Source organism: Lissotriton helveticus, chromosome 7, assembly GCF_964261635.1.
Source record: "Lissotriton helveticus chromosome 7, aLisHel1.1, whole genome shotgun sequence".
Lineage (NCBI taxonomy): Eukaryota > Metazoa > Chordata > Amphibia > Caudata > Salamandridae > Lissotriton > Lissotriton helveticus.
Window position 1 is genome coordinate 132,510,706 of NC_136068.1, and position 26,607 is coordinate 132,537,312.

Here is a 26,607-nt window from a genome sequence, read left to right on the forward strand (position 1 = left end):
GTCTAATATAGGTTAACATAATGGGAGTGATTGAGATACTCTAAAGAACACTAGCCTGTCCACAGACCTCAGTAATGTTTAATTCACAATGTCAGAAATGTAATATTGTCAATATTGTTTACTCATTTATCTTAAACAGATATGGATAACTGGCAAAGCTAATAGTCCTTGCTAGTTTTAGGTGTATGCCAGTTGTTGTGCTATATTTATGTCTGTAATAACAGAAGATTCAGAAAGGCACCAAAATACTGGTTGGGTACCAGTTCGGTGGCAAACTATGGAAATCACAGATATGTAATTTACATGTTCCAGTCATGCTCTTAATTACATTGGCCACGCCCCCTTTAGAGCCCCTGTCCCCTTTTTTCATTAAACTTAAAGCCCTGCTGCTGGTCATAGCAGGCATTTGGACTCAAGGCCATGTGATGACAGGTTCTTTGTTGTGAGGTAGGATGAGAAATCCAGAGCTATGTCGAAAAGGTACCTGAACTCAGTAAGCGATGAAAAGCCATAAACCGTAGAATTAGGCTATCTGCAAGGCCACTGAAATGATTCAAATCTGCGGCTGCAGCTATTTTCGCATAATTATGGATTGGCCGCATTTGCCACATAATCCATCATCTTCTGCATAATCTGCTTATTTTAAACAAAAGTAAATAATAGTCAGTTCAAACTGATCAAAAATTACTAAAAACGAGGCGATATGTTCATGCACAGTGGAAGCCCCTTATCAAATATTAACTTCCATCTTTCAACTGCCTTATTCTATATTTGGTTGTTAAACTGGTAGGTGCCATCTTTCCCAGGCAGTATTACCTTGTGTAAAGATGATAAAATAATTTAGTATTGTAAAAAATGTGGTCCATTATGTCTCTTAATTGCCTTTTCTTGCCGCATAATTTGGTCAACACTGCTGTATACTTTGGTGCTCCCTTGCCGCATAACTCTAATAGCCCTGAGTATACGCATGCTGATAACATAGTATAGAGTGCTACAAGGTCTGTTTTCAGAATGACACCCACCGTAGGGCGATGGACTCCAATGCTTGAGGCATAAAGAGAAAATACACAAAGTGATCAAGGGACTCAAATGCGCCCTAAATTCAGGGCTCCCTCAGTTCAGTCTGCATTGACTGCACTAGAAAGGTATACAGCCATTACAATGAAACTTTTACAACGCAAACCATTACAACGCATAGCGCTGGGGGGCGCTCTAGGATAGGGAATAGGTTTAATGTACTATCCAACACCTTCCCTACTATCCACGGGGACTGGAGTTGGAATAGTAAATTAAACTATTCACTATCCAGCGCCCAAAAGCATTATGCGTTGTAATGGTATGCGTTGTAAAACTTGCGATGTAAAGGTAGGCGTTGTAAAAGTATGCGTTGTAACGTCATACATCCCACTAGAAAGCTTACTGAGTGCCTAACTCATAATCACTCACTGATCTACCACCTGGACACAAACCCATAGGAATGAAACGAAAATGGCGAGGTAGTGAAAAAAACAGATTAATCGAAAAAAGGGTAGCTAGCAAAAAGGTGAAAAAATAAAGAACAGTGGTAAGAGAAGAGAAAGGGAAGAGAAAAGGAGGTAGGGGGGAGTTAACCGTTTTAGACAGAGAAGGGGAAAGGAAACTGGAAAGGAACGAAAGAGAAAGAGGAAAGATTAGCAGGCGAAATAATCGGAGAGTCCCATGACATCCCATCGGGGTAGCCCATGGTGTTTCAAGGGTTAAGCAATCTTATCCAGATGGGGAGTCGCAGTGTTCTGGTTATTGTGTCGGTTCGGAAGGGTTAATTCCCCCAAATTGCTGGCTCCGCCTTTCTCCCTTACTGTAGTGGGGTCTGGTACTCATCTCACCTCAGAGTCCGCCAGTCTGCCTTGGGGGAGCAGAGACAGCGGCTGCCAGGGGCTGCTTCTGCCAGAGAGGCCATCACACCCCACAACAGGAGCAGCACCCGGTAGGAGCCGCGCCCACTGTCCAGCAGCGAGGGACAGACCCAGGAACCTGTGCCAGCAGAGTACCCACTGTCCAGCAGCGTGGGACAGACCCAGGAACCTGTGCCAGGAGGAGCTGCGCCCACTGCCCAGCAGCGAGGGACAGACCCAGGAACCTGTGCCAGGAGGGCGCACACTGTCCAGCAGCGAGGGACAGACCCAGGAACCCTTGCCAGGAGGAGCTGCGCCCACTGCCCAGCAGCGAGAGACAGACACAGGAACCTGTGCCAAGAGAGTACCCACTGTCCAGCAGCGAGGGACAGACCCAGGAACCTGTGCCAGGAGAGTACCCACTGTCCAGCAGCGTGGGACAGACCCAGGAACCTGTGCCAGGAGGAGCTGCGCCCACTGCCCAGCAGCGAGGGACAGACCCAGGAACCTGTGCCAGGAGGGCGCACACTGTCCAGCAGCGAGGGACAGACCCAGGAACCCTTGCCAGGAGGAGCTGCGCCCACTGCCCAGCAGCGAGAGACAGACACAGGAACCTGTGCCAAGAGAGTACCCACTGTCCAGCAGCGAGGGACAGACCCAGGAACCTGTGCCAGGAGGGCGCACACTGTCCAGCAGCGAGGGACAGACCCAGGAACCCGTGCCAGGAGGAGCTGCGCCCACTGCCCAGCAGCGAGAGACAGACACAGGAAACTGTGCCAGGAGAGTACCCACTGTCCAGCAGCGAGGGACAGACCCAGGAACCTGTGCCAGGAGGGCACACACTGTCAAGCGAGGGACAGACCCAGGAACCTGTGCCAGGAGGAGCTGCGCCCACTGCCCAGCAGCGAGGAACAGACCCAGGAACCTGTGCCAGGAGGAGCTGCGCCCACTGCCCAGCAGCGAGAGACAGACACAGGAACCTGTGCCAAGAGAGTACCCACTGTCCAGCAGCGAGGGACAGACCCAGGAACCTGTGCCAGGAGGGCGCACACTGTCCAGCAGCGAGGGACAGACCCAGGAACCCGTGCCAGGAGGAGCTGCGCCCACTGCCCAGCAGCGAGAGACAGACACAGGAAACTGTGCCAGGAGAGTACCCACTGTCCAGCAGCGAGGGACAGACCCAGGAACCTGTGCCAGGAGGGCACACACTGTCAAGCGAGGGACAGACCCAGGAACCTGTGCCAGGAGGAGCTGCGCCCACTGCCCAGCAGCGAGGAACAGACCCAGGAACCTGTGCCAGGAGGAGCTGCGCCCACTGTCCTGCGAGGGACAGACCCAGGAACCTGTGCCAGGAGGGCACACACTGTCCAGCGAGGGACAGACTCGGGAACCTGTGCCAGGAGGAGCTGCGCCCACTGTCCAGCGAGGGACAGACTCGGGAACCTGTGCCAGGAGGGCGCACACTGTCAATCGAGGGACAGACCCAGGAACCTGTGCCAGGAGGAGCTGCGCCCACTGTCCAGTGAGGGACAGACCCGGGAACCTGTGCCAGGAGGAGCTGCGCCCACTGTCCTGCGAGGGATATACCCAGGGACCTGTGCCAGGAGGGCGCACACTGTCCAGCGAGGGATATACCCAGGAACCTGTGCCCGGAGCTGCGCCCACTGTCCAGCAGCGAGGAACAGACCCAGGAACCTGTGCCAGGAGGAGCTGCGCCCACTGCCCAGCAGCGAGGAACAGACCCAGAAACCTGTGCCAGGAGAGTACCCACTGTCCAGCAGCAGGGGACAGACCCAGGAACCTTTGCCAGGAGGAGCTGCGCCCACTGCCCAGCAGCGAGAGACAGACACAGGAACCTGTGCCAGGAGAGTACCCACTGTCCAGCAGCGAGGGACAGACCCAGGAACCTGTGCCAGGAGGAGCTGCGCCCACTGTCCAGCGAGGGACAGACCCAGGAACCTGTGCCAGGAGGGCACACACTGTCCAGCGAGGGACAGACTCGGGAACCTGTGCCAGGAGGAGCTGCGCCCACTGTCCAGCCAGGGACAGACTCGGGAACCTGTGCCAGGAGGGCACTCACTGTCCAGCAGCGAGGGACAGACCCAGTAACCTGTGCCAGGAGGAGCTGCGCCCACTGTCCAGCAGCGAGGAACAGACCCAGGAACCTATGCCAGGAGGGCGCCCACTGTCCAGAAGTAAGAGAGACGCCCGAGGAACCTGTGCCAAAGCCCAGCTACCAGGGAAGCAGCAGCAAAGGACAGACCCGGGACCCTGTGCCAGGAGGGCGCACACTGTCCAGCAGCGAGGGATAGATCTGTGCCAGGAGGAGCTGCGGCCACTGTCCAGCGAAGGACAGACCCAGGAGCCTGTGCCAGGAGGGCACTCACTGTCCAGCAGCGAGGGATAGATCTGTGCCAGGAGGAGCTGCGGCCACTGTCCAGCAAAGGACAGGCCCAGGACCCTGTGCCAGGAGGGCGCAGACTGTCCAGCAGCGAGGGATAGATCTGTGCCAGGAGGAGCTGCGGCCACTGTCCAGTGAAGGACAGACCCAGGACCCTGTGCCAGGAGGGCGCAGACTGTCCAGCAGCGAGGGATAGATCTGTGCCAGGAGGAGCTGCGGCCACTGTCCAGTGAAGGACAGACCCAGGACCCTGTGCCAGGAGGGCGCACACTGTCCAGCAGCGAGGGACAGACCCAGGGGATCTGTGCCAGGAGGAGCTGCGCCCACTGTCCAGCGAGGGACAGACCCAGGAACCCGTGCCAGGAGGGCACTCACTGTCCAGAAGTAAAAGAGACGCCCGAGGAACCTGTGCCACTGCCCAGCAACCAGGGAAGCAGCTGCAAGGTATCTGTGTCAGCCGTTGGCACCCACTGTCAATCAAGAAAAATATACCATTTGAACCTGTTCCGGCTGGTGACCCACAGCCCACCAGCAAGAGATACTCACCGGAAACCTATGCCAACCGGGCACCCACTGTTCAGAAACAATAGATACTCCCTGGGAACCAGTGCCAGCCGGGCACCCACTGTCCCTCAATAAGAGATACTCCCTGGGAACCCGTGAGAGCCGAACACCCACTGTCCGTCAACACGAAACACTCTCTGTAACCCGTGCCAAAGCCCGGCAAGCAGGGAACCAACACCAAGGAGCCTGTGCCACCCGGAGACCACTGTCCGTCAACAAGAGATACGACTTGGGAACCTGTGCCAGCTGGCTGCCCACTACCCGACAACAGCAGATATTTCCAGGAAACCACCACACACTGCACATCACCTGTCTAGCAACGAATGAACCAACAACCTGGGAATCTGTGCCATCTAGGAACCAAGCACTTTCCAGAAATAAGAGATACTTTGACTCTGCCACCTGGGCATGCACATTCCAGCAACGAGAGACTCCTTACGAACGAGTGCCAGCCGAGCAACCACTGTCCAGCAACAAGAAATACACTTCGTGAATTAGTGCTAACCCGGTACCCACTCTCTAGCACCAAGAGGTACTCCCAAGACACGTGTGCCACTGGGCATTGGCTTTCCACCAAGAGTAACTCCTGGGGAACCTGTGCCCGCCGGATACCCACTGTCTAGCAATAAGACCAACTTCAGGGAAACCTGTACCAACTCGCCCACTGACCCCCAACTAAACCCTCTAGTGAAAACTGTGCCAATCACCCTCAGTCCCGCAAAACAAATCCAGGAAAGGTGTGCCAGCTGGGCACCACCTGCCCATGAACGCAGGGTGAGACTTACGTGCTCCTGGCACAGACTGTCTGTCTGTCAAGGGCAGCTCGAGGGCTCTTGTGTCAAGAGGTCACGCGCTGTCACTCAACAATACCCGGAAGTGGCCTGCACTGCCATTGACAGGATGCCCAGGTCAAGGAGCCCGACCCGCCGTGCCCTGGTGACCCCCGACTGGGCGCTGCTGCTCGCGGTGGCCTGCATCCTCTCTGCGGAAACCTCCGAGACGCATCGACGGAAACGGCAAGGTCCGAGGGGGGTGGGGGGGCGGGGGGGGTTTGGTGACTAGCGAGTGGTCAGAATGTGTAATGTGCAGAGAAATATTTATTGTCTTTCAGCATTTATATAGCGCTTATTACCCTAGCCCTCCCTATGTGGGGCGCCGAAGCGCTTGTCTCCATTGTCTGCACGCTACGTGTAGGGTGTGTGGTTGGAAGTGTGCTGTCTTTGTTTTGATTCTGTGTGGGAAGTGTTTCCATCTGGTGCGTGATGCCCGCCAAGGTGCTGTTATCGTGGGATGGGCCGCAGCGCTTAGAAGTGTGTGATGGATGAAGTGTGAGAGGCAGACCCACAGTTTTATGGTTTTCAGTATGGTGGTAGCTTTAAAAAGATCTACAAGTCCACGTCATGGATTTTTCTTTTTATAATTCGAGGTCCTGGTTTTATGGTATTTATTTTTTGACATTTCCATTTGTGTTTATCCACATTTATATTTTGGGACATTTTATCTGTATATGCCCTCAGTCATTTTATGCTTAGCGTAAAAAACTGAAGCTGCAATCGGTATATTTCTACCCTAATTTATCCGACAAAAGTTTACTCATGTTTGGATGATCAATGGGTTTTAGGCATTTACAGTGCAATTCAGGCATCTGCAATCATTCTCATTGTGTAGAGCAGCATAGAGAGCTGTATTGCTGCAGCTATGTAAGCTTCATTAGGACATCTTTTTCCTTTTTTTTTATTCTCTAAATGTCAGTTTGCATAGCTATTGACCTAGCACGCATGAGTGATACTAGGGTGAAGAAAACCTATTTTATGTATTTTCCATACTTAAAAACAAAGACAGACAGGAAAATAGATTGTTTTCTGTCAGTATTTATATGTAACAATCACTAACAAGCATTTACAATGCAACGGTTTCGCCTTTGGAAAAGTTTGAGCTATTGGCATTGTAAATGACAAAATTTGTATTTATGTGTTGGTTTTGAAAACAGATAAATAAATGGCATTGTCATTTACATTGCTAATAGCTCTAACTTTTCCAAAGGCGAAACCGTTGCATTGTAAATGCTTGTTATTTAATTGAAATTAAAAGTTTTAAGTAAAAAATGCAATAAGCTAAAGGCAGTGAGCATTTGTTTACAAAGGAAAAATAAGTAAACATGGGAGCAAAAACGCAGTACACAAAAAAGGAATTAAAGGAGAGAATTGCCAACTAACAAAACCACTGATGTACACTACTTTTTTGGCAAATGCGCAAGTCATCAGGACAACTGCCACCACACACTGTGTAGGATGAGGGCTATCCTACTACTGCACCCTGTATATTGTTGTGGGCAGAAGATAAATGTGAATGACAGTTTAAGAGGACTGCGGATGAAGAGTCCTGGCTCAAACCCCTCCTATGTATGTACAGATGTATTCAGATTAATTTGTTAATCTGTTTCAGTCAGGTCGTTAGAGGAGACAGGCCGAATAAAAGGAATACCAGCCTAAAACGCAAGTGTTGATAAACTAGGCAGGCACTTTCTGTAGCACCCACAAAACCATGTTCTACATTTCTTATTTATTTCACGTTCTCACACAGCACTCCACCACCGCAAGGTGTTCAGAAGTCAGTCTGTGATACACCTCTAGTTTTATGTAGAATAACGTTATTAGAATAGTAGAAAATTAATATTTCTACAATGACCTATAACTTTAAAAACTTTCCAGCCTCTCACACTGGTGTATTTACCCCAATGTGCCTTAATGCACACACCACTTATTAACATTGCTCACACCACTTTCACATTACCATGCACGAAAAGACATACAAAATAATAAAAGAGGCTATTATACATTGATTTTAAAAAAAGCATACTCTTGGAGCTAAACGTTGTTCTGACCAGCGCTTCCATCATAAGAAAAAAAACAGACAACTTTTTTTCTAGTTTTCACATAATCCATCCTTCTACAACTGACAAAAATATCTTTAGACATGCTGAATACAAATACATCAGCTCAAGAGAAAAGCATATCCAAATTAAGATTCCACGTTGCTTTCCGCCATTAATAATGAATCCATGTTATTTAACTCTCCAACACTGATGGTGAACCTTTTGAAACTCCAGAGGAGGAAAAACTGGAGAACTACAAATTTGATTTGTTAACGTATTTGGAGTAATTGTTGCTTTAAAGGTGTAAAAAAAGGAAAGGCAAACGGAACAAAAAGAAAAAGAAACTACCTAAAAGAAAAAAAAGACAGAGAAAGAAAAAAATGAAAAAGTGGACCCAAAGAATAATGAACAAAGCAAAATTTTAGAAAGAGGGAGAAGAGACACACAGAGGGGAAAAAAGGAAGAAGGATAAAGAAAGACAGGGGAACAAGAACAAAGAAGAACAAGAACAAAACAAAAAAAGAAAACAAGGAAACAAGGAAAGGAAAAGCAGAGATGAAAGAAAAATAATGAAAGAAAGATGCCAGCAAAGAAGATGAGAATTGTAGAAAAGATGGAAAGAATTGGAAAGAAAGAACAAAAGCAAGACAACATTAAAGCAGATAGAGAAAGAGAGCTAGGGCCGTTTAAAACCCTGGAGTTAGACGCACTGTCAGCTCGACTAGCTGGGGTTTGAATTAAAAGGTGATCTACTCTATCCAAGTGGAGGTCTGAATAGTTTTACCTTTTGTTGTGCTCCTGTTTCTTTGTTGTGGACGAACTTGCGCCGTTTCCGCATGATGAGGCTTTACCAGGCTCCCCTCACTGTAAGTTCTCAGAATCTTTTCACTTGATGTTAGTTTTCTGGGCGAGCCATATTTCCTCGAGGCAGTCACTTTTGATTGTGCACAAGCTGAAGTCGCGGGCCTGGCCAAAGCGCGAGGGCTTGGACATGTTACGGATATGCTCTCTGACAGGACTGGGAGCCTGCACTCTCTTGCAGCCCTTTCCGCAGATTTGGGGGGCGGCCACAGACTTCAGTGAGAGCGCCCCATCGCCAGCGTGATCCTTTTCAAACCACCTTCCTGTGGTCACAGAGAGAGCTCGTCTGACTCGACGACGTAGGAATGTAGGTATGTGCTGAGGTAAAACTTGGGATGGTCCTTCTGTGGCAGCTCGTGAACCAAACAGCCAGACCAGATGCCATGCGCGTGCAAAGGTATTTCTGCTGGCATGCACAGACTAGACACTGGGCATCATAAAAGGCGGAACAAAAATTCCACTCTGCTCCATCTATTCAGGTCAAGTCGAGAAAACCGTTCACACGTTTCTCTGCTATTTCCACGTTTGCAATTTGACGGACGGCGGGAGGGGGCGGGAGTGGACACGGACGGCGGGAGGGGGCGGGAGTGGACACGGACGGCGGGAGGGGGCGGGAGTGGACACGGACGGCGGGAGGGGGCGGGAGTGGACACGGACGGCGGGAGGGGGCGGGAGTGGACACGGACGGCGGGAGGGGGCGGGAGAGGACACGGACGGCGGGAGGGGGCAAGGAAAAGCAGAGATGAAAGAAAAATAATGAAAGAAAGATGCCAGCAAAGAAGATGAGAATTGTAGAAAAGATGGAAAGAATTGGAAAGAAAGAACAAAAGCAAGACAACATTAAAGCAGATAGAGAAAGAGAGCTAGGGCCGTTTAAAACCCTGGAGTTAGACGCACTGTCAGCTCGACTAGCTGGGGTTTGAATTAAAAGGTGATCTACTCTATCCAAGTGGAGGTCTGAATAGTTTTACCTTTTGTTGTGCTCCTGTTTCTTTGTTGTGGACGAACTTGCGCCGTTTCCGCATGATGAGGCTTTACCAGGCTCCCCTCACTGTAAGTTCTCAGAATCTTTTCACTTGATGTTAGTTTTCTGGGCGAGCCATATTTCCTCGAGGCAGTCACTTTTGATTGTGCACAAGCTGAAGTCGCGGGCCTGGCCAAAGCGCGAGGGCTTGGACATGTTACGGATATGCTCTCTGACAGGACTGGGAGCCTGCACTCTCTTGCAGCCCTTTCCGCAGATTTGGGGGGCGGCCACAGACTTCAGTGAGAGCGCCCCATCGCCAGCGTGATCCTTTTCAAACCACCTTCCTGTGGTCACAGAGAGAGCTCGTCTGACTCGACGACGTAGGAATGTAGGTATGTGCTGAGGTAAAACTTGGGATGGTCCTTCTGTGGCAGCTCGTGAACCAAACAGCCAGACCAGATGCCATGCGCGTGCAAAGGTATTTCTGCTGGCATGCACAGACTAGACACTGGGCATCATAAAAGGCGGAACAAAAATTCCACTCTGCTCCATCTATTCAGGTCAAGTCGAGAAAATCGTTCACACGTTTCTCTGCTATTTCCACGTTTGCAATTTGACGGACGGCGGGAGGGGGCGGGAGGGGGCGGGAGTGGACACGGACGGCGGGAGGGGGCGGGAGTGGACACGGACGGCGGGAGGGGGCGGGAGTGGACACGGACGGCGGGAGGGGGCGGGAGTGGACACGGACGGCGGGAGGGGGCGGGAGAGGACACGGACGGCGGGAGGGTGCAAGGAAAAGCAGAGATGAAAGAAAAATAATGAAAGAAAGATGCCAGCAAAGAAGATGAGAATTGTAGAAAAGATGGAAAGAATTGGAAAGAAAGAACAAAAGCAAGACAACATTAAAGCAGATAGAGAAAGAGAGCTAGGGCCGTTTAAAACCCTGGAGTTAGACGCACTGTCAGCTCGACTAGCTGGGGTTTGAATTAAAAGGTGATCTACTCTATCCAAGTGGAGGTCTGAATAGTTTTACCTTTTGTTGTGCTCCCGTTTCTTTGTTGTGGACGAACTTGCGCCGTTTCCGCATGATGAGGCTTTACCAGGCTCCCCTCACTGTAAGTTCTCAGAATCTTTTCACTTGATGTTAGTTTTCTGGGCGAGCCATATTTCCTCGAGGCAGTCACTTTTGATTGTGCACAAGCTGAAGTCGCGGGCCTGGCCAAAGCGCGAGGGCTTGGACATGTTACGGATATGCTCTCTGACAGGACTGGGAGCCTGCACTCTCTTGCAGCCCTTTCCGCAGATTTGGGGGGCGGCCACAGACTTCAGTGAGAGCGCCCCATCGCCAGCGTGATCCTTTTCAAACCACCTTCCTGTGGTCACAGAGAGAGCTCGTCTGACTCGACGACGTAGGAATGTAGGTATGTGCTGAGGTAAAACTTGGGATGGTCCTTCTGTGGCAGCTCGTGAACCAAACAGCCAGACCAGATGCCATGCGCGTGCAAAGGTATTTCTGCTGGCATGCACAGACTAGACACTGGGCATCATAAAAGGCGGAACAAAAATTCCACTCTGCTCCATCTATTCAGGTCAAGTCGAGAAAACCGTTCACACGTTTCTCTGCTATTTCCACGTTTGCAATTTGACGGACGGCGGGAGGGGGCGGGAGGGGGCGGGAGTGGACACGGACGGCGGGAGGGGGCGGGAGTGGACACGGACGGCGGGAGGGGGCGGGAGAGGGCGGGAGTGGACACGGACGGCGGGAGGGGGCGGGAGGGGGCGGGAGTGGACACGGACGGCGGGAGGGGGCGGGAGTGGACACGGACGGCGGGAGGGGGCGGGAGGGGGCGGGAGAGGACACGGACGGCGGGAGGGGGCGGGAGAGGACACGGACGGCGGGAGGGGGCGGGAGAGGACACGGACGGCGGGAAACGTGCACAGGACAGCGAGGGGGGGGCGGAAAGGCACACGGAAGTGGTGGGAATGGACAGCGCATCAGTGAAAGGGGAGGGAACGGGAAAAAACGTAACTCCGCCCTGGGAAAAAATCTCGGGAACGCCCCCGAATCTGGTCCGGCCTTGACGGACAGATCTCTGTTCCAATGGCTAGCCTCCATTTATGGAGCTAGCCAATGGGACAGGGGGGCGTATTCCATTCTCCTTACTGGAAATCAAGAGATTTCTCTGGAGGCGGAGCTAAGAGCTCCGCCCTCCAGCGAAACCTAAAAACTGAAAACTGGGAGCCTAACTTATGATATATTCTGCTTAGTTGGGTACTGCGCTGGGTTGCCCAATCTGACATTTTGTGTAAAGTTCTGGTCCAGAGCTGGCATGGTTGGAGGGAGAGAGACGTTGAGTGATCTGTTGGTATGGATATTTTTACTATCATCCCATATCTGAGGGTCATTGTGAGATGTAAAGAACTGGGCAGAGTGTATAGATATTTGGTACTAGATTAAAGTCCTCCAAAATTGTTCAGCAGTGTGTGACAGACCACTTTCTTTTTTCCTTGCCTGTTCATTTGGTGATGTCTGTTTTTTTTGGTTGTACAGTACCGGTGATGGTCAAACCTAATAGCAAATGTCTTACGTGAATGTAAGAAGTATATATTTCAGTTGTCTGCTGGCCACTGTCTGCTGTGGTCTTAGTATTATTGTGCACCAAAAATGTTATATATGAAATTACACAACTATATAGTGCCCAAGCGAACCATAGGTCAGCCCTTCTTAGCTTATCTGCATATAGAAAGCAGTTTGCTGGTCTGGTTGTTGTCAATTTGTGGTTGTAAACTGGAGATTGCGCTTGAGTGTGTGATTGTCTTTCTGGGCCCTGTGGCTGGGATGTGGAGCAGTGTAGTTATCTTGGAAATAACCATGTTTTCAACCGTCATCTAAAGTGTATTTGCTCCTGGGTGCTTCTAATGTTGTCTGGTAGTGAATTCCAGAGCTTGGCAGTTTATTCTGAGAAAGTAGTTCAATCAATAAATCAGGGAATTGTAAAGCGCACTACTCCCCCGTGAGGGTCTCAAGGCGCTGAGGGGGGGGGGGGGGGGGGGTGTAACCAGATCTAGTCATTCAAAGAACCAGGTATTGAGGGTCTTCCTGAAGATGTGCATAGAGTAGACGCGTCTGATGTCGATCGGGAGCTCATTCTAGGTCTTGCCCGCAATACGGGAGAAGGCTCTTCCACCTGTCCTGGCTCCGCGGATGCGCTGGGTTTCGGTGAGGTTGGCGGTTCGGAGGTTTCTCTTGGATACGTGGAATGAGATTTTTTTGTTGAGGTATTGGGGGTCCGGTGTTGTGGAGGCATTTGTAGGTGTGGGGGAGTATCTTGACGGTTACTCACTTCTTGTCGGGGAGCCAGTGGAGGTCTTGCAGGTGTTGAGAGATGTGTTCTTGTCGAGGGATGCCGAGGGCGAGTCTGGCTGCGGTGTTCTGTATAATCTGGAGTTTGCGGAGCAGAGACTTGTTGATTCCGGCATAGAGGGCATTTCTGTAGTCAAGTCTGCTGGTTAAGAGTGCGTGGGTGACGGTCTTTCTTGATTCGGGGGAGATCGATTTGAAGGTCTTGCGAAGGATGCAGAGGGTGTTGAAGCAAGTGGAGGCGACGGCGTTGACCTGTCAGGTCATGGAGGGGGAGGAGTCAAGTACGATGCCTAGGTTCTTGGCGTTGTCCGTGGGGGTGGGCGGGCTGCAGAGGGTGGTGGGCCATAAGGTGTTGTCCTATCGGGTGGAACAGGGTCAAAGGACGAGGACCTCAGTCTTCTCCGAGTTGAGCTTCAGGCAGCTCCTGCTCATCCAGGATGCAACGTCCTTCATTCCTTCCTGGAAGCTGAGTCTGGTGATGACGGGATCCTTGGTGAGGGAGAGGATGAGCTGGGTGTCATCGGCGTAGGATACTATGCTGAGACCGTGCTGTCTGACAATGGCGGCGAGAGGGGCCATGTAGATGTTGAAGAGCGTAGGGCTTAGTGATGATCCTTGGGGTACTCCGCAGTTGATCTCTGTGGGTTCGGAGAGGAAGGGCGTTAGTCTTATTCTTTGGGTTCTACCGTTGAGGAAGGAGTGGAGCCATTCGAGGGTGGTTCCCTATATGCCGGCATCGTGGAGTCTGGTGGTGAGTGTGCAATGGGAGATGTGTCGCAGGCTGTGGAGTGGCCTTGGTCAAGGAAGGTGCGGATATCGTCTGTGGCGGCAAGTAGGGCGGTCTTGGTCCTGTGGTTGTTGCAGAATACGGATTGGGAGGGGTCGAGGATGGAGTTCTTTTCCTCCTATGGAATACTTATGTATTGGCAGTATGATAAGTGGTGCCAGCCTAGAGGGCAGTGTTTTAATTTGTGTTGATTGCTTGTATTTGCTCTTTTTCCTTGGGATGCTCTGTGGACAATGCAGAGTGCTTGGAGGTGGCCAATGAAGCAACTGCTGGACTCGAGTAATTTGTTTTCTTGGGTGGAGACGAAGAAGCCTTGTGGCAGCATTTTGGATGAATTGTATTTTGTGTATGATGAATGTGGGTGCCCCAAGGAATAGGCTGATGGCATAATTAAACTTGGAGATTATGACTATGAGCATGGGTTGCAGTTTATGTTGGTATGCAAGGAATGGGAATATATAGTGATTGCATTGTGTAGAAGGTACTCTTTGTGACAATGCTAGCATGAGGTACCAAGGAAAGGTCTGAATCCATGGTCACCCATAAGTTTCAAACTTCCTCTTGATGTAGGAGGGGCTTCAAGTTCCTTAGGCCATAGAGTGGAAGGCATATATTTTTATAAATGTCTGCAGGTCATAATCCCTGTCTTTGTGGTATTGAACTTTAGATGGTTATTCATCATCCATGTGTTTATGGCAAGGAGGCTGTCATCAAGTTTTGAATTGTAGAAGTCTTCTGGGCTAACCATTTTCAAAACGATTTGGGTGTCATCTGCTTAGCTGTTACAGGTGAGATTGAAATATTTAATCAGGGCTGTAATGCGGTTAGGTAGATGTTGGATAATAGAGGGGATATGATGTACCCCTGAGGGGCACCATAGTGTTGTGTGTGAGGAGCTGATGTTGAAAGGTGTGAGGTAAACTACACTTTGTCGGTGTGTAAATTAAGAGCAGTCCGTTTTAGAGTATTTTCACAGACTCCGAGATCATGGATCTTTGTAGTAGTGTGTGGTATGTGGTGGGCAGTGTCCAATGCATCTGAATAATCCAGAAGCAACTAGCAGCGTCATCTCTAGAGATGTTTTAAGACATGGGCAAAGTCAGCATTTGCCCAGGGTCCTCTGGTATTATCATTTTGCTCTCACTCTATTTTTACTGAAAAAAACAAAGGTTAATGCAAAGTTATAGGTAGGAGAAATGTTCAGTAAAACCATAACGTTTTAAACTCTAAAAAACATAGAAATTCACCAGTTATAGTTATAGTTATCTCAAGTAACTACAAAACGTGCCCATATGAGCACAGTTTTCTCAACAATAATGTAATTGCAAATCTTGCAGTGATATTATCAATGATGTCAGAGAATATGTCATGAGTGATGTAATACGTGGGGTAATTAGCAGTGAATGGCCAGGTCAACCCCACCCAAAGGCAGTCAACCCCACCCAAAGGCATCCAACCCCACACTGCGTAGGGCCTTCCGCTGTGTGCGGCAGGGGTTTGACCACTTGGCCTGGCCACTGGCCTTGCCCTGCTCCAACCCCTCTTCGCATGTAGCAAACCCATGGCGCACATGGCCTTCAGCCGTGCATTATCTGACAGTCCCGCGTTCAGATTTGATTGGCTGTCTGCACATGAAACCAGGAAGCTTTTGCAGCCATCTTGGCTAAAAACGAAAACTTAAAAAAAGAGAAGGGGCAGGGTAGGATAACCATGACCCCCTAGGCCTCGACTAGAACCGAGGCTCCGTTTGAAAAATTGGAAAAAAAACACGGGTTCCCGAGGGTATGCCGGTTTAAATGAAATGTAAAAGAGGGGGCACATGGTGGCCCCTCCTCGTGCCCGGGGGACCACCAACTCCCAAGGGCTAATTGATAAGAAATAGTGAGAACTCGAGGACCCCCATGCTTCTGGGACCACCACCTCCTGGGGCTAATTTCTTTGTAATGGGGGGGCCTCACAGAATGCAGCACAGCCCCATCTCCATTAAAAGAATTTACATTCAAAGGTCGGGCCAAAGGGGAAGGGGTACCCAGGGCTGACATTTGCCCAGGGAGGAGCACAAGCCCCCCTCCCCATTGCAAAAAGCCTGGGCCACGGCTGATGGGGTCCTATGGGCCAAAATCGTCCAAGGGAGCGTGGTCGCGCAACCACCCTCCGTATTAAAAAAAAAAGAGTTTAAAGGCCTGTCCCTGGGATGGTCGTCGCCCCCTCCCATATTAAAAAAATAAAAGGCCAAGCCGCAGCAGATGGGTTCCCCGGAGCCAAAATCAGTCAGGGGAGGGCGGCTGCGTGGCCCTCCTTCCCATAGTATAATAGCCAGGCCCGATGGATGGGGTCCCTGAGGCTGAAATTGGCCAGAGGAGGAGGGCAGTACAGCCCCCCATCTTCATAAAAAAAAAAAAATTTAAAGGCCGGGCCACCGGGGATGGGGTCTCCGGGGCCGAAAGTGGCTCAGAGAGGGGGAGCGGGGCAGAGGGCTAAAATCAGCAGAGGGAGCTGGGTCGCACGACCACCCTCCCCTGTTCAAACAAAGAAGCCTTTAAAGGCCAGTCTCTGGGGGATGGGGTCCCCCATGGCCAAAATTGGCCATGGGGGGGCAGCAAGGCCCTCATAAAAGGCCAGTCCCTGGCAGATGAGTTCCCCGGGGCCAAAATCGGGGAGGGGGCTGCATGGCTATGATAGCTGGGCCCCAGGGGATGGGGTCCCTGGGGCAGAAATCAGCCCAGAGAGGAGGAGCTGCGCAGCTCCTCTCCCCCGTTTTATTTGGGCCGGGCCCTGAGGGATGGGGACCCGGGGCCGAAAACGGCCTAGGGAGGGGGCCGCACGTCCCCTTTCCCCTATTTAGTTTTGGCCGGGCCCCAGGAGATGGGGTACCCTGGGGCGAAATGGGCCGGGAGGTGGGAGGGCACACAGCCCACCTCTCCCATTTAATCATGGCTGGGGATGGGGTTCCCGGGGGTGGAAAAATCAGCCGGGGAGAGGGGGACATGACTCCCCTCCACCATTCAAATCTAGCCTTGCCGGTCACACCCACACTCACAGACCCACCTCCAGATCCAATCACAAACCCACACAGACACTTACATACCCACTCACAGACCCATTGAGACACTCTTGCACTCACACACTCATTTTCAAAAGGTAACCGTTACGAAATTGAATTAAAAAAACCTTAGACATTCACAGGAAAAAACAAAGGTTACAGAGATGTTTTAGTTAGGCTCACATTTCACTTGAACAAAACCAGTGAAATTCAGCAGTTATAGTCACCTGAGCTAACTATAAATGTTGCCCCCACAATGCTCTGCTAATGAACTCACATATTACATCACTCATAACATGGTCAGTAATATCACTGATGCCATCTCTGATACCATCTCAAATGATATCACTGAGGGCATCATCCACAGAAGCACTGACACACCCACTCACACCCCTATACAACATCTCATACACCCACTCACACATCCACATAACCGCTCACATACCCATTCACAGACCCATACAAGTACTCACACAACCACTCACTCATCCATAGAGCCACTCATACGCCCATTTACTCACTCACTCACTCATTCACACAGGCACTCACTCACCTATAAAGTTACTCATACAAAGTCACTTACTCTTACAGCCACTCACAGAGCCACACACTCACCCATACAGCTACTCACACACCCACTTATTCACCTATACAGCCACTAACACACCCACTCACTCACTCACCCATACAGCCACTCAAAGCAACCACTCACTCACCTATTCAAACACTCACACACCCACACAACGACTTGCATAACCATTTACACATTCATATAAGCACTCGCCCATACATCCATTCACACAGACATTTCCGTTACAATACAGCCATTCACTCAGCAACTCACTTAGCCAAACACCCAGTCAAACAGCGACTCACTCACCCAAAGAGCCACTTACACAGCCAGTCACTCATGCATACAGCCCTTCAGACACCCACTCACTCACCCATACAGTCACTTAAACACCCATACAGCCACTGACACACCCACCCACTCACCAATACAGTCACTCATACAGCCACTCACCACACAGCTACACACACACCTACTTATACACCCATACAGCCACTCAGACACCCACTCACATACCCATACAGACACTCAGACACCCACATACACACAAATACTCACAGTGACAGTCAGTCACATAATATATGTTAGAAATAGTATCACTCATCGTTAGTATAGACATTATACTATTTTAAGTTTTATAGTACCTTGGTATATATGTTTAACACTCATAAAACATTTAGAAAACAAGTACACACACTGGATAATGTGATGTCATCAGTGATGTCATTTGAGATGTTATTAGTGATGTCACTGACCATGTCATGTTTGATGTAAGATGTGAGGTTATAAGTTCATTGTAGGGGCGTAAGTTATAGTTAGGTCAAGTAACTATAACTTCTGAATTTCATTGGTTTTGTATGAGTGCAATGTGAACCTAATTTTAACGTCTGTGTAACCTTTGATTTTTTCAGTGAATATGTATGTGTATATATACTCGTAAGGCTTTAAACAATTTCTGAAATAAAGAATGCCGGTGTGCCTTAATTAATCTTTTTTAGAGTGCGTCTTCAAACAGGGGATACATTGCAAGCATACATGTGAGTGAATATGTTTGTGAGTATATATAAATAATTTGACATTTATGCAGGTGTAAATTAGCAGAAAGTAGGCAATAACATTCAAAGTTGTTCCGGACAGGTGGCCCCAAAATCTGCCCTGCTAGGGCCCCCAAAAAACGTAATGTGACACTGGTCATCTTAAGGAGTTTGAGGTCCATGGGCAAGACATATTTTGGGGGCCCCTACATGCAACACATTTTTAATTTTATTACCAATTTCGTACTACCTCAATTCCACATGATGCCAAACAATAATAATGATATGTTAAACTTCAACAGTGTCACACAAAAGCAGTTGAAATATGTATTACCCAGAACACCAAAATCCTTAAGAAGACACTGTGTACAGAGACAGAGTGAGACATATAGGTAGTCAGAGAGGTTTAGACAGAGAAATAGACTAAACAGAGGTCAAAGAGAGAAAGTTTACTTTCACAGGGGGCCCCTTAAAAGGTGGGGGCCCTGGCCAATTGTCCACTTTGCCCAAACACATCTCTAGCAACAAGGCAGCTCCTCCATTCTTGTCCACTCTCTGAGTTGTGGTCATCCCAGGTGGGTATGGTGGCTTACACTGTGCCCCTGCCTGCTCTGAAGCCGGACTGTTGGTCTGACATTAAGTCATTAAGAGGGACATGCATCATTGCTTTTTATGGTCGCAAAGAGGCAGATTTTCAGAATCTGCCCCTTTGCGACCGCTATTATTGTATTTAGGATGCATCATCCCAAATGCAAAAATCGCTATTCAAGTAATCGCAAAATTTGCGAATACGTAATTTGCGATTGCCTTTTGGGAATTGCAAATTGGGATTCCCTAAATGCAATGCAACAAAAAAAGATTTGCGATTTCGCTATTAAAAAATGAAATTACCATCAATTTAAAGTTGATGGTAATTTGCGAAAACTTTGAAAAATGCACAAAGTGCATTTTTCAAAGTTCTGTGTTGCACACACACATGCCATTGGGGCATGTGTGTGTGCAACATGTTTTTAATTGCACTTTCAGGGATGCATCAGGGTGTCCTTTTGGCACCCTTGAATTTGCAGGCACAATTTGCAAGAACCTATTTGGTACTCGTAAATTGCGCATGCAGTAGTGAGCCTAGCCAAACCTAGGGGCCAGTGGAACTACTAGAAAAGCCAGGTCTTTAATTATTTGTGGAAATCAAGAAGTGAAGAGGAGGCTCTTATGTGTAGTGGCAGGTCATTCCAAACTTTAGGATCAATGTAAGAAAAGGCTGAACTGCCATTTCAGATTTTTTGTATATGTGAGATGTATGCAAGTAGGAGTCCGGATGACCTGAGGTGTTGGAAGGTTTGTGAAAGCAGATGTGATTGTTGAGGTATGCTGGGCCAGTGTTATGTAGTGCCATGAAAGTGTGGGTGAGGAGTTTGAATTGTGCTCGTTTGTGTATTGAGAGCAAGTGGAGCTCTTTCTGGTGTAGTGTGATTTGCGTTTGGCGTGAAAAGTTGAGAGTGATTCTGGTTGCAGAGTTCTGAATGGTCTACAGCCCTCTGGTGAGTTTTTTGTCCATCCTGGCATAGATGGTGTTCCGATAATCCAGCTTGCTTGTTACCAGGGCGATTTTATGGGTGCTGATTGGGAGCCATTTGAAAATCTTCCCCAGCATCTTAAGGGTATGGAAACATGAGGTGATGATAGCATTGACTTGGGTGGTCATGTTGAGTTTGCTGTCAATGACACTTTGAGTTTCTTGGTGTGGGTGATGGAGGTGGGTGTCGGTTCTAGCTCTTTTGGCCACCAGGTGGAAGCCCACGGTGAAGTGCTCTTCCCAAAGATCATGATTTTGGTCTTGTGTGTGTTCAGCTTTAGACCGTTGGTCTTCATTCAGTAGGCAATTTCAGTCATGCAGGCATTGAACTTGATCCGGCTACTGGTTGTGTTGTCGGTGAGGGAAATAATTAGTTGTGTGTCATCGGTGAAGGAGAGGACTGATGATGTGAGACCGGATGATGCTGGCTACGAAGATCATATATATACGTAGAAGAGGGTCAGTGAGGATCCTTGCGTACAGCGGTGGCTGCTCCATTAGAGAGGGGGAGCGCCGTCACCCCCCCGCCACCACCAGCAAATAAAACTGGTCTTAAACCTGTTTTATTTTAATCCCCTGGACCCGCCTCCAGGACTATGACGAGTCTTGGGGGCGGGTTCATGGGAATGACACTGCTGGTGGGGGAGTGATGGGCACTCCCTTCACTGTGCATGAGGGTTTGGTCGGCTGTCTCAGGCTGGCCAAACCCTCATGCGCAGTGAAGCTCTCTCCAACGCCAGCTGCGTTGCTGGGGCTGGAGAGAGCAGGCACAGATTCCCAGTCTGAGTGGGAGCGCAAGTTTCCAGCGATCTGGCCAGTCCAGCATCAGGATTGGCCACAGTGGATTCTGGGAGCCTGTGCCCAGATGTAGGAAGTGCACGATGCAGGGTGAGATAGCGGCGACGTTAAGGTAACTTTATTTTGTCCCAGAAACCCTCCCCCCCCACCTTCCTTCCTCCTCCTCCTCCCCCCTCCCCCACTTTGGTAGGGGACAGTACGCTACTGCCGCTAGAACTCCTCAGATGAGGTTAGCGGCACCCAAGGTGTTCTGTGCCAGGCTGACTGACTTGGTCCTTCCAGTCAGGAAGGGGCAGATCCTTTGGAGTGCGTGTCCTTGGAGTTGATGTTTAGCCCAACTCCACCAGTGTCTTGTAGAACCACGGATTGAGCAGCTGTGGCTCCATGAGAGCCACCTACACTACTGAGGTCCGTGATTGGGCCAGCTGATCCAATCCAACACTCCACACACACAGAGCTCAGGTTTCATCTGCAAGCACTTGCCCTAGCTCTGGAAGATCAGAGAGGATCAAGTGCATCTGCGGGAGCCGCTGGAGGAACTGAGAAGCCGCTCCTACATCCATTGGATGAACTGACAGGCTGGAAGAGAACAGATGGCCTGCTGGATTCTCATGGGAAGAGAGCCTGAACTCCAAGCAAGTACTGGACAGGATGAAGGTGTAGAAGATGTGCCAGTAGCACAAACAAGCCTATGAAACACACGATGCTAGGAGGGCGCCTTTATCTCCAGAGAGAGCTCCAACCAGGCACGCTGCGCCCATTGGGCTCAAAGGGCTTTAGCCCCCCACGTCGTGTGTTGGCTGGTCTGGCGTACGTCTTATTGCAGCCGCACCCGAGTACTTCACAGGTTTTTAAAAGACCATTTACTTGTTAACGAGGCTTTGTGGTGTTTTCACCCCTTCTTAGAGCCCCTGCATCTCCCCTCTGCCTATTACTGGAAGAATCCCCCCCGGATGTATGTCGTTACAACGCATGCTTTTACCACGCATGCCTTTACAACGCAGATATTACAATGCAAGTAGTTACAACAACTTGCGTTGGGGGGCACTGGATAGTGGATAGTTTAATTTACTATTCCAACTCCAGTCCCCGTGGATAGTAGGGAAGGTGTTGGATAGTAAATTAAACTATTCCCTATCCTACAGCGCCCTCCAGCGCAAGTCGTTGTAACGACTTGCGTTGTAATACCTGCATTGTAAAGGTACTGCGTGGTAAAAGTTTCGTTGTAAAGGATGTCCCCCCCCCCCTTCTCCCGACATTTTTATTATCCCTCCCCCTTTCTCCCCCGAATTTGGCTCTAGTTGCGCCTCTGGCTCCAACATCAAGAAAACCAGGATGCAGAGTGTGGGCCCAGAAGGCACCGGGGCTAGGAATCTTCTGGGCAAGTACATGATCTGTGTTTACAATGCTGTCTTGATGGTGTTGTTTAGGGAATTCCTGCCCAGGAAGGTGCTCTCAACCTCTTGCTCCTGTGCTTTGGTGCCTCATAAAAGGGGTGCTGCATTGCCAAATGAATTTGAAGAGAATGTTGTGGTTAAATCAGTGGTCAGGTAAAAAAATAATAGCTGTGAGGCAGAAAGAAGTGGTGTTATTTTTAGGAGTCTGAAGGGCATAACATGGGGTTTGAAGGGAAAATAAGGATGTAATTGAGGCTTTGTGGCGTAAACAGGTAGCCATGTGTTGTAGGAAATCTTTAATGTGAGGCCGTATGGCTTAAAATATGTGTGTTACTGACATATATTCAGCACATAAATTGCTATTGGTATGACACTGCAACGCTATTTGTAGTCCGAGGATGACTTTCCAAACTATTCTGAGGTTTTCAAAGTTTCAGCTTGCAAAAATGTGTTGTCTGTCCTGTAAATAGCAATGTGAGGAGATTCTGAAATTTAGTAGGTTTTGGGAAAAGGTCCTTGATCTTTGATGGGGTAAATTTGAGGCTTGTACCAAATTGCTCTTCACACACCTCCTAGGTCAGTGACAAAGCCCACCCCCTGCAGTTGCATGTGTGTCAAACAATTGGTGGGCCAAGGCTGCTGGGTGCACTAATAGTGGATACCTTCCATATTTGAGCTGTGTTGGATGTATGTTCGGAGATCTGTCTTGATATGTTTTGTTGAAGGGCAGTGTGTTGCTTCTCTCTCTGAAGAGTGCCATTGTTATCATTGTGATATCAGACCTGTTTTGAAGAGTCTGCCATGTTCTGTTTTATCCGCATTCTTGCATGCTTAGTATTTGGGATGTGATTATGGGTGTGTGCTATTTGGAGCACGGTGATACCCAACTACAAGTCTGATGATGCTTATTTACTGACTGTAACTCCAAAAAGTCTGCTGAATCGTATTAACACCTTTACATCTTTTATGGAAGAAAAAGATTTAAGAATGAATCATGGAAAAACATTTACTATGAGCTGTGCCAAAAGTAGGGGGGTCTTGTGCAATGTTCATTAAGGGGAGCAACATTTTAAGTATAATTATTTTTATCTATTTAGGAGTACAGTTTTCTTCTGATGAGCGTTAGAACCACCCTAGAGAAATTTGCACCCACAACTTGCCAAGAAACAATAACGGTATCTTTAGGTTTGCCTCCAAGTTAGGCACTAAGCCGATTAAAGAGATGTTGGTTTTATACAATGTAAAAACAGTTGCAGCAAGAATTTATTTGGGGCATGTGGGATAATGAAACACTGCAAAAACAAGCAGTACCACACTCAATGCCAGAAACCATTATACATAGAGAATTGGAAATCAGTTTTTCTATCGGATATATTGGAATCTAAACCACTTCTCTTATGGCATTCAGTCTGGGCAAAAACTGAGACAGAATTCACCAAAACAATTCTCAAAGACTGCTTAGTGCTGGACCAGGCCCATAACATTATTTGGATAATGCATATTAAAAATGCCTTAAGGGGGCTTGATCAAGCAAATAAGGATCTTGGCTCAAACCCTGAGAACATAATAGGGTATTCCAAAAGGGATCTGAAAGACCCCATACTTAGAGTATGTATACAAAAAAGGAATCTGCTTGATCAAACTAAATCCACTGTTACAAGATATATACAATTGAATGCTCTACTTGGGCTTCGACTGAATGTTAATTTAGTTCCTAACACTTATAGATCGCTTTTAAATTTATTTAATTTCCTCATACTTCATCATCTTGTTACATTCCCAAAGAATGGTGTTTGGGGGCCGTTGACTTGTAAATGTCCCTGTGATAACATGTCTTTACAATCAACCCAGCACTTAACACTTTTTTGCAGATTTGATATTCTTCATAGGAGGCAATATTTAAAACCACTGCTTTTCAAAGAAAACCTGTATAAATTTCAGGAGGCATTTCAGTGTCTACTAGATTTAAATGATGCCACACTATATGTCATCATGTCATTTAGTAAAAAGTTTTGTTAATGTGCTATGTACGAGGAAATCTTTGACCCATGTGGAAAATTTTAGTTGATGTAATTTTAAAGCTGTCTTTAGCATAGATGACATTGAACATTGTTGTGTTATAGAGATTACAGGAATCTTTTAATTACGTTTACAAATATTTTGTATACGTTTTTACTTTGTGCATTTTGCTTATTTATTAGCAGATACAGTTATTGTATTACCAACTATATGAATTTCTATCTCTATGTGGTGTAATGTGAGCATAAGTATTTTAACAATGTTTTACTGTATGATGTGATGCATTTATGGTTTATTACTTTATAAACCAAATAAAGTTTTATTTGATTTGATTTTGAAGTCAGATGTATGCTATGTTGGATATGTGTACAATCTACTATCTGATAGTATGCAGACTTTGTGCCGTGATTTTTAGGTCGAGCCTGGCCAGCGCATGTGCTGCTCTGCGGGATGCTGCATTGGAGTATGCACTTGAAGACCCGTCCACTCTCCACCCATATTTGTCATTGGCTTATCTCATTGCCCTTTGTAAATGCTGGCTTCTGATTCGCACATAGTCTTGTTAGTCCCTCCTTAGTCCTTTCTTAGTACTGCCTTGTCTTAATTTGTTACCTCCCATGAGGACTGGCCCTTTTACTTCGGTTGTTACACGGTCCCAGCTCATTCTCTCCTGGGAGGGAGAAGGCTCCATCCCCTTCACCTCCTTCCATGATTGCCTAAGAGAGACGGCTGGGTGGTTGCACAGGAACTCCTTACAATTCAACTCCTCCAAAACAGAGGTTCTGTACTGCGCGGGAAATTATATTTCTCGTCAGTTCCCGAGCGATTTCTGGCCTCCAGAATCTAGGGACAAACCACAGCCAGTAACCTCGGTCCGCAACCTGGGAGCCATGCTCAATAACAAACTCAATATGGAAACCCAGGTCGCCAAAACAGCGGGGACGTGCTCAGCTCTTTTGCGCTCTCTGCGTAAAATTATGCCACTCCTCCCTCCACACGCCCGTGCGTTGATAGTCAGGTGCACTATACTTAGTCGCCTCGACTATTGCAACGCCCTGCTACTTGAGTCTCCAATTACGCTGTTAGACCGGCTTCAAAGAATTCAGTCAGCCGCTGCTAAGCTGGCTCTCGGCTGGACGAGGAGATCCTCGGCCTCGGCGGCCCTAGCCGAGCTACACTGGCTACCTTTGAAGCAGCGGGTGGCGTTCAAGTCCCTCTGCATTGTCTTCAAGGCGCTGCATGGACTGGGACCCAGACCTCTGCAAGATCTGTTCTCGTGGTACACTCCCATCAGAACCCTGCGTTCATCTTCAGCCTATCTGATAAAAGTGCCCAGATACAACAAAGTGAGAACGGGGGGCAGATCGTTTAGGGTCGCAGCGGCCAAATTATGGAACAGTCTGCCTATCGATATACGCCAAATCTCTCAACTCCTCCCCTTTCGGAAACGGATCAAGACCTGGTTATTCCCTTAAGTTTCCTCCCGCCTGTTACCCGCTATCGTTTATCCTCAGTTGAAGTATTCTCCAGCGCCAGGAAGCCTGCAAGGTATCAGCTGCGCTATAAAAATTCCCCCAAAAAAAAAAATAATAAAAATAAGTTGGTGAGCACTATTTTCTTTAATGCTCTTCCCCTATTCCACCCACGACATTGCATCACCGGCCCGTAATAGTAATTTTTTTAATTCAAATTACAGCGCGGTCCGCGTTATAGCTGCCAAGCTTATTCAATTATTTAATAAACGGCGTGGTCCTCTTTCACTTTAGCGACTGCACCTATTTAATTATTTTAATTACCAGCACGGACCACTGTCACTTTGGAGTCCGCGCTACAGAACCTTTTGAAATTACGTTTTTTGTTCAAATTTGGGTGAAAGCAACATACGCACTTTTACTTGAATGTTGGCCGCGCCCCTTTGTTTAGATACTGCTCACGGTTACCTGAATACGCATATAAAAGGCATTGTCATTTTCAATGCCAATAGCTTAAATGCTCGCAAATGCGAGACCTATTGCATTGAAAATGATTGTTTTTTTTGCTGATGGACATTTCGCTGCTGCACTACAGGGGTGAGTGGTGCGTTGGCACATAAAAAAACAAATACGGTAATCACTGCGGGGCAAACACCGTTTTCGTGTGAGTGTTGGTGTTTATACCACCGTGAAAGCGCCCGCAAATCATTTCCAACGTGTACTGCTGGGTGTTGTGCGTGAGACAAATGAATAGCGTTGCAGTGTACGTATTGTTAAAGAAGGGTGAGGTATGGATGTGCACCAGTACATCCGGGGCAATGCTTTCTTGTGTCTTTGACAGTGACTGTTGTTTATGCTTTATTGACAGTTATTTGAGGGCCAATGAGCAATGATTTTCAGACTTCCTCCCTCTCTTTGACCCAGGGGCAATGTGCATTCTCTTGCATCTGTTTATGAATAGATGTTTAAGAGGTGAGGCTGTACAAAGATGCCTTAGTCTTCATCCT

The 26,607-nt window shown here is 48.4% G+C and overlaps 1 protein-coding gene across 5 annotated transcripts in view; it reads left to right on the top strand.

Moving 5' to 3' along the window:
* Positions 1 to 26,607, top strand: part of RSPO4 (R-spondin 4) — a 131,857-nt gene that overhangs the window by 84,558 nt on the left and 20,692 nt on the right. The window lies entirely within an intron of this gene.